Below are 6,000 nucleotides of genomic sequence, written 5' to 3'. Positions count from 1 at the left end.
TATGATGCATCTTTGCATGTAATACAGTGGAACCTGCCTTTGCAGCCACTGGTATTAGGGGTAATGCACCTCTGTATTAGAAAGCCCTAAATGGAGTTTCTGGGTGTGTGCGAATCAAATGTTGATACTCAGTGTTGGGGGTAACACGTTACATAATAATTATTACTTTTGTGGTAATGAAGTAATATAACGAAATATGCTGTAAAAACAGGTAATATAACTCAAGTTACTTTACTTGCAAATATAGCGTGTTACCTAAGTAATGAAGTTACTGTAACAAGTCTAATATTATGTAATATTATTACTTAAAGTAACAAAGTTACTAATCTTGTTAGTAATCCACTGAGTAATGCCTAGCCACTACGAAGTACTGAATGAAGCTTATTCACTAGCTTCTTGCTTATAACCAAGATTTGCACACTGTCAAATAATGCAATCATGTCACGTGATAAAGTGGTAGTTTCACACATGACAGCTTAAGGCTGTGAACACAAAGTAATATAATATGATAGTTACTTTATTATATGGGTAATATGTAACTGTAACTAAATAGTTCAGCTGTAAATAATATGTAACGAGTTACATTTAAAAAGTAACTCCCAACACTGTTGATACTAAATCATTATAATATTACAACTTGAGGTATATGTATACAGAACATAAACCTTTCATACTGTATCAGATTGATGGATAATGTTTACAGCTAATTTTTATTTCAGGAGCATGCATAGCAACAAAATGCAAAGTGAATGGGCTAAGAAGGGCATGTATACAACAAATTTAAAAGCTTTAAAGTGAAAAGGATTAAAAAGTGATAATTAGTTAATATAACTTGTACAAAGTGTACAATACATGCTCTAACTGGAGACATGTGTCAGCAAAAACATTAGCTTTCTGAGACTACATTTGGTAACAATTTTGACTTACCTTTATTGAATAAGCATTGTGAGTCATAGCATTTTAAAGAAAGAAAAAAGCATTACCACACAACTTATTGTAATAAAGTTGACATGCATACATGCATGTGGCAGCACAGCATAAGATTAATGTTGTATATTGTACAGTTTTAAGTCATAAAGTAGAATTCCATGTACAACTCCAAAAACCTATAAGACATTTACAATTAAAATAGTTTTAAAGTGGTGCCACAATACAAATATAATGCACTGCTAATCTACAAAATTATGAAAGAGTACCAAAATTTACTTTTAACAGGGACCTCTTTTAGAATCATCTATGAATTTACTGGTCTAACTGGTTTATTATATAATTCTATGGATTGTGCAGTTTACTTGTTTATGGTGCTCTGTGTCATACTCTCCAGTGCATCTGACTTAAAGTACATGACTGCACTTTATGAGAACTATGCCTAACTCCTATATTAGAGTACAGTATCTCAATCTTTACAAGTGAAGGGCTATAAAAATCCTTTAAAAAATAAAAGTGGAGGGGCTCTAGTCCATGTAGTCCTTCCTCCCATCTGGCTATGCGCCACTTGTATCTGACTGTTTTACTAGATGTTGACTGCTGTATTAGAATATAAACTGATAGTGGAGCACCACTAAAGCAAAGTGGAAAGGCTCTAGCCCAGATAGCCCTCCCCCCTACTTCTGCTGAGTTTGCAAACAAAAAGGCTGTGTAGTGCAAATAATGTAAGTCTCATACCACAGGTCTGCTGAGCTTTGCATTGGCAAATGTATGCCATCTTTCAATGGTCATTTGATGCATCATTACTTCTTTATAACTCACAGGATGAGTATAAAAACACAATCAGCTGTAGTCTATAGGTAAGAGGTGAGCTGATAATTAATCTTTAAATTGGTTAAGGTTGTCATTCAGAAGGAGGTTCATGTGATGTTGTTTTGACACCAGTTGTGGTGTTGTACCAAATGGAGCAGTTGGTCATGATTTTGTTAACATGTTGTCAACAGAAGTTAGACTACATCTGAGCAGGTTCTAATTTTTTAACTGCTATTTTACAGCATGATCCTAACAATTTTTTGAGGGACGTAATTTTCGTGGATTTTGCGGTTGCTTGGCTGTCCACGAAATTTTCATCCTCAAAAATTAACAGTTACTAGGGGGTTAGCTCTATGCTTTCTAATAGGCAACCTTAGTGAAAAATGAGTGATCCTCAATAATAAAACCCTGAAATTTGTAGATCTGCAAAAATTTGTGCGTATATGGTATATGGTTAGGAAAAGAGAAGATGTTTGCTGCTCCTTGAGTTACTGGAAGAAAGATGGGTTTAAATGCTTGGTATGTGAAGCAGAGAGATGTGCTGGACCAAGAAATAAGAATCTGAAAGATCACATACTATTTTGGTGAATATATACATAGGGGTGAAGTGAGATCAGCTGTCTGCCTCATTACTAATCAAGTTTCTGATGGAGAGGTACTTTCATCTCTCTATCCCATGAACATGGCCTTAGTGTGTTGAATGTATTAAAGAAGAAACATACAAAACCTCTAAAAATAGTTCTTTTAGTATGTGACACTCTCCTGCCATGTACTGAGATCTAGATATAACAGGTGGGCATGTTGAACTTGTTGCTGGTCATACTCAGGGTCCTGCTAGCTTGGTGTTCAAATGTGCTTTACAACGTTGTGGATAGATTTAAAAAAAACTATTTTTAGAGGCACTGTATGCATATGTTTCTTCTTTAATACATCCAACACACTAAGGTCATGTTCATGAGATAGTGAATGAGATGAAAGTACTCCTCAATTAGTAATGAGGCAGACAGCTGATCTCACTTCACCCCTATGCATACACTGAAATAGCATGCGATCTTTCTGATTCTTATTTCTTGGTCTAGCACATCTCTCTGCTTCACATACCAAACTTTCAAACCCCTCTTTCTTCCAGTAGCTAACTCAAAGAGTCAGCAAACATCTCTAACCAATGCTGTAAAGTAAGTTAGAAAAATTAGAACCTGCTCAGATGTATAGTCTGTCTACATCTGTTCTATTATGGGACAGTGCTTGTTTGCATGATGCAGTGACCTCGTTAGCTTGTCACTTGGCTAGCAATGTAGCTGAGTACATGCTCTGATAGTCATCTTATTGTCCTTAACAAGCATCCAGGTCTGTCCCCCATTGGACTTGGAGAGGCCCTCTGAATTTTTGAATGTCACTTAATATAGACACATGCCTAATAGAGCAGTCAAAATGCTTCATAAAAACGTATTCATTAATGTAGTCTAAAAACGAATTGCTAACTACAGGAATTGAACCATCACCGACCTCTTACTTGAGAGTTGGTGTATTACCACTGTACAAAGTGTTTTTAGGTGTCTAAAGGCTATTTTGTACTGCTTATAAATGCTGCATGTTTATCAACCATGTAGTCAACATCAACTACTTCCCCTACCATATCAAATAAACATGTAGTAATGTTCACGTATGATTTCTTCTTTTTTTTTCCTGAGCACACATCAGCAGTGCTGGCTGCTCAGTGATAAGAAATAAATAAACACAAGTTCCTTCAGTCTTTGGTCAGTTAGCCTACACTGTACATTTTTGGCCTGATCACTGAAAGAAGCACTACCACTTTCCTACCCTCTTTGACACCATTTGCAGTTCCATGCGCTCAAGATAAGCTTCTCTTCTTCAAAGGACTGCAGCCATTATCCCATCCTCATCGATCAGATGTGATATTCTTATGCCTAGGATTCGAAGGATTAAATGACTACAACAATACAGTACAACAGCGTGGCTAAATCATGTTATAATCACGTGTACTTGTAATGCGTAATAATTATTAGAAATCCAGTCTCTACAGAAAGCTACTAAAGTAAACGGACACAAGGTAGGCGGTACACAATAATTAATTTCATTTTTAAATATAAATGTATTGAACATGCCTGTTCCAGCTGGCACTTTTGCAATGGACAAAGTATAGCAAATGTCCACAAACTTCTTCATATGTGTGGCTGAAGTGCCTAATTGGAATGCACATGAAGAAGTTTGCTGACATTTGATATACGTTGTTCATGGCAAAAATTCCAGCTGGAACACAGGCACATCTGATACATTTCTGCTGAAAAACTATTAAAACTACTGTGTACTGCTCACCTTGTGTCCATTTAGTAACTTTTCAGGTGTGATATGTGTAGAGCAACTCTCTGTTAACACAATGATGCTAGAAGAAGCCCAATGCATGGAAATTCTGGAACGTCAAAATGGCCTAAACTAATGCGGTGTAGCAAATTCCCACATACCTTTTGTATTTTTTGGGGCCATGTAATAAATGGCATAATAACCATGACACGTGATACATACCTTAGATTCCAGACCATATTTGGAAAAAAAACAGTGAATGGTGATTTACATGAGCTATAGCAGAAGGCCTGAGGAAATCAGAGGAAATTTAAGCACATCATTTTGAGGTTGAAAATCATTTTCTTGTTCTATGGCAAATTGAATGGTGAATATTTGTCTACTAAATGATATGGCCTATAATATTTCATTCTAAATTCTTCACAAAATATGATTTTAATACTGATTCCAAAATTAAATTTAAATTTAATTTTGGATTCATAAATTGACACTTTGTATCAATTTATGAATCCCAAAAATGGATAGTTTTGGGATTCAATTAATGTAATTTATAAGTGTCTACCAGATAGATAGAAGTTAATAAACAAAAAACATAAGCTTGAATCGCCGCGACCGCCATTTCGGACGCAATGGAGGGTCCAACTCCGGTTTCAGCGTTAATTCATGCAGCAACGATGGTGACCGCGGGGGTATTTTTATTAATAAGATCTGGATATTTGTTTGAGTGTTGTAATGTAAACTTGGTAGTGTTGGGAATAGGAGGGGGTGTGACATCGATATTTGATCACAAATCTAGTGATAGATTTAAGGGAGCCGATAAATTTAAGATAATTTTAGAAGGGGATTAGTTTGTGAAATTTACAGTGCTTCCGTGATTAAGCGGCACAATAATGTCCATTTTTGTAGCAAACTTCTTGTGGTGTTAGCAGTGTTGTCAAAGTTATTATTATTATTATTCATTAGTGTGCAAAGCCTCAAGGGGGAGTATATAGGCACAACACAAATATAAGGTGCATGCGGTGTGCTTAACTAAAAATAAAATTACAATGAATGATTGAGTAAACTATTCTTAACCTGCTGCAGAGTATGCAGATTGGTTAACTGACTCATAATCTAGGTTGTTCCATAGTCTGATGGCTGATGGGAAAAAAGAATGGAGATGACTATTAAATCTTGAATAGGGACACTGATAAGTGTAGTTGTGATGTCTTGTGTTTGAATTGCTTGGGGTGCAGGTAAAGGCTATGAGGAATGGATACTAAATTATCAACAATCTTGAAAATCATGGTGATTTTTTGATTAGATCTTCTTGATTTGACTCTGCCATTGTAAGTTTTGTAAAAGTGCAGTTAAACTTTTTGTCCATGAGTAGTCGTTATATACAAATCTAGCTGCACGCTGTTGATTTTTTTCAATTTGGTTAGTACCTTTAAGGGTATATATGAGGAATTCATATTCAGTGTGCATGCATATTCAAGAATCATATGACCAAGTTCCTGTTGTATGGCAGCTATAGAACATTTCATGGTAGCCATCCACTAGTGCTGAAAATAATGAGCCCATATTGCTAGTGAGATTAATAAACTTAAACATAATAGCTACTACACAAGCTAGCTAAAACTACTGTATATATACCTCAATAGTATAATCCATCATGCTGTATCTCTCTGTTGCTCCATTTGTGTGGACTGAGTGAATTCCTTGGTGAGCCCCTGACTTGGTACAGCATCAAAAACCGCGAGATTTAAAAATTGTGACTCCACTAATGCACCTATCAATGTATTGCCCCACTACCCCCCTCGGGCATATATGGGGCTATAGTGGGGATTGGACACAGCCGAATGTCAAATTCCCCATAGTAGGGCAAACCTATCGTGTCAAATCCCCACCGTTGGCCCCAGTTGCAACGCGGGGTTTACTCGGGATTTGACATAGCGA

The sequence above is a fragment of the Dysidea avara genome, chromosome 7 (assembly GCF_963678975.1).
Source record: "Dysidea avara chromosome 7, odDysAvar1.4, whole genome shotgun sequence".
Taxonomy (NCBI): Eukaryota; Metazoa; Porifera; class Demospongiae; order Dictyoceratida; family Dysideidae; genus Dysidea; species Dysidea avara.
This window is presented reverse-complemented; position numbering follows the sequence as displayed.